The following is a 3,710-nucleotide window of genomic DNA, read 5'->3' as shown; positions in this document are numbered from 1 at the left end:
CATTGTATTTTCGTTATATATGTGGTCAGGCCAGGGTGTGACAGGGGTTTATGTTATTGTTTTTCGTATTGGGGTTTGTAGCATTTGGGATCGCGGCTGAATAGGGGTGTGTCTAGTTAGGCTTGGCTGCCTGAGGCGATTCTCAATCAGAGTCAGGTGATTCTCGTTGCCTCTGATTGGGAACCGTATTTAGGTAGCCTTAGTTTCACATTGTATTTCGTGGGTGATTGTTCCTGTCTTTGTGTATTCACCAGATAGGCTGTATTAGGTTTCACGTTCCGTTTGTTGTTTTCATAGTTATAAGTTATTTCATGTATCATTCCGTTTTCATTCATTAAAGATCATGAGTAACCACAACGCTGCATTTCGGTCCGACTCTCTTTCAACAACAGACGAACGCCGTTACAAAGTGTAGGAGTGCCAACAAAGAAGATCGTCAAAGATAATGAATGTTTTATATTTTATTTCTGCGTTTTGTGTAGCGCGCCGGCTTTGCTAATTATTTTGTTTACGTCCCTTTCGGGTATTTCGGGATGTTGCATGCTATCAGATAATAGCTTCTCATACTTTCGACGAAAAGCATTTTAAAAATCTGACTTGTTGGCTGGATTGACAACGAGTGTAGCTTTAATTCAGTACCCTGCATGTGTGTTTTAATGAACGTTTGAGTTTTAACGAGTGCTATTAGCATTTAGCGTAACGCATTTGCATTTCCAGATGGCTAGATGGGACGCATGCGTGTCGGGTCGACGTAAGAGGTTAAGGGAACATTTTGCCATTTGCTGTATGGTTAGTGAGAAAGTCCATATTGCAAATGTACGGTCCCTTACTAGACGTCCGAAAACTTTTGTAAAATTTGCGGATGGCGTCGGGCCGAGCGGCAGGGCGGACCTACGGGAAGTCATCAAATGAACTTTGTCGGACATTCCGTTTCCGTTTATAAAATAATCCAATTTTGGTCATTTTTCCGCTGTCCCGGAAAATCCCACAAGAGGGCATAAGCAATCATATTGCTATTGGACAAAACATCACGAATCACGACGGGGCCTTATCTCGAAAACGGAAAATATTTTGAAGCCGAAACTTGGTGAGCGTAGGTTTGGCATAATGGGCAGTTGGCCCCGAACAAGATGGCGTCTAGGCCTCAACGGTTTTTGAGTTATGGCCATTTCTCTGGGATTAAAGGTCCAAAATGAAAATAGAGAAATTATTTTTCCACTTCACGTCAAAGTCAAGGAGCCTCCGGTGTCAATAAAAAAAGAACCAGCCATTTATCTATTGTCATTTAAGAAAAATCGTACAATGACAGATTGGTGATGTTCAAAGATAGGTGGGGGGGGTTTCAACAGTTACAGATCCAGTTGCAGGGGATTCATACAAATCTTTTTAAAGTGTGCTGCGGAGCTCTACGAGATTTCTGTGATTTTCTATGACTTTCTGAAATAACACACACTCACTAAACCCTCCGTAAATAACTCAGTTCTTAACGTAAAGACTTAAAACTCAGGATTCTGTAAAGGCATACCCCAATCAGGATATGAGTTTATTTATAGCTTCCTGTGCCAACCGGAAGTGCCTTAAATGGCGTCATAGTGGCAGTTTCCAAGGGTTAAAAAGGTCAGATCTTTTCAAAAACTTCGCATGTGTGATTAGCCAACCCCCATAAACTGTAAGGCAGTCATTTCTCCCAACAGATGTCGAAGAAAAGCTCTCTCTCACACACACACACACAGAAGGATGGAGTGACAAAGTGCGGTGCTTAAAGACACACAGAGCCTGCAATGGCATTTCCATATTCTCTAGGCCGTGCAGAGTTCAACGAGATGCCCCGCTTGACCGTAGCTCGCTCGGTGTAAGCGCAGCGACCATTGGAAAAGTAGGCCCAAAATGAAGCCTGCCCCACAACGTCATTTGCTTTTGGGTGACAGTGAGAGAACCGTTAGGGTGAGAAACACAATTCGACCTCAGGTACGTTCCTAAGGTCCTCCCGATCCGTGCAAGCCTAACCTTGACCGTGTGGCATTAACCCTTAACAGTTAAAAGAAGGTGTTTACATCAAACAGTTTGCATTGACTTCTCTCCCCATAGGAATACATTGCCTGCACCCCTAAATTCAACCTGAAGCCTATATGGGTTATGAATGCCGTATGAACCTGTCTTCGGTAACAGTCCATCAGGCCAGTACGAGGTCTACCTGTGTTGATTCTAAGCTTCCTGGACCAACCGGAAGTGGTTAAAATCACCCTAAAAGTGTATATCCATACCCTGCCTGCAGTTTGATAGACATAGTGCATTCAACCCTGTGTAAATCAGTCAATTCTTAACGTAAAGACTTAAAACTCAGGATTTTGTAAATGCATACCCCAATGAGGATATGTGTTGACTTATAGCTTCCTGTGCCAACTGGAAGTGCCATAATTGGTTTCTCATGGGCTGTTTCGAAGGGTTAAAAAAGTCAGATCTGTCCAAAACTTCATATGTGTGATTAGGCAACCCCCATGAACTGTAAATCAGTCATTTATCCCATAAAATGTCAAAGGAAAACTAAATCACACACACACACAACTTGGAAGGAGGGACGTATTGGGGTGCGTAGAGACAGACAGTGGCTGCAATAGTTAGCTTTGTTCGAGCTAAAAAAGAACCGTCAGACCTAGAGTTCCGAAACTTTAGAAACCTGTTCTAGACCTCCGGTCGATAGTGCGTGGTGAGTTACGTGCCTCTAGAAGGTTCTCGAACCGAGAAACAGCCTCGTACATTTGCAATGACTTCAATTCATTTTGACCATTACGAAAATGATGACATTTAGAAAAGTCTCAGAGACACAAGACTAGGTGCATTGCGACCGTCTCGGCCCATAGAGACGGAACTCAACGTTTCTGTCCGATAGCTCATTCAAGGACCCCATAGCAAGGCATGGAAAAAAGTGGATTTTCAGCACCAATTAGGGTTTTACTCGGGCACCGAAGGACCTATCGAGCCGAAACTTGGGATTCGGGGTCGCCTCACATAGACCTACACATAATGTCCGACCTGGATCCGCAGCTAGAACGTAACTGTGTTTTACGTTTTTATTATGTTTTTAACTGAAGGCGCTGTGAATTGTGGGCCTGCTCTGACATGTGATAGTTGGCTTCTAAATGAGTTGGAAAAAGTGGGTTTGGTGTCAATTGGTATCAGCTTGGTGTCAGAATGATATCTAATTGACTGATGGACGGTGACTTGCTTGTGACTCTTTTCCATTTGCAATATGTTTAAACAGTGAGGTACCATCACAAAAGTGACACTCTGAAATCAACCCTAACGAGCGATGGAAAAGACCCACTATCAATGCCCGGCCATCCCGAGTTCATCGGGCCAGTCAATTTCGCATTCCTGCAGGATTTTTATAACATGACAAATTCGTGATGGTACATGCCCATTGAACCATATTGCAAATGCACAGTGACTTTGCAAAAGTGAGAAAACATAAACAAATGGACATCATGAAATCAACACAACGAGCGATGGAGAAGACCCACTATCAATGCCCGGCCATCCTGTGTTCATCAGGCCAGTCAATGTTGCATTTCTGCAGGATTTTTGAGCATGTCAAATTTCTTATTGTAAATGCCCATTGAACCATATTGCAAATGCATGTGCATTTGCAATATGATTCTATAGTGAAAAAACATCACCAAATGGACATGACGAAATCAACACGAGTGATG

Source organism: Oncorhynchus nerka, unplaced genomic scaffold (assembly GCF_034236695.1).
Source record: "Oncorhynchus nerka isolate Pitt River unplaced genomic scaffold, Oner_Uvic_2.0 unplaced_scaffold_1291, whole genome shotgun sequence".
Classification (NCBI taxonomy): Eukaryota; Metazoa; Chordata; class Actinopteri; order Salmoniformes; family Salmonidae; genus Oncorhynchus; species Oncorhynchus nerka.
Note: the sequence above shows the minus strand (reverse complement) of the source record.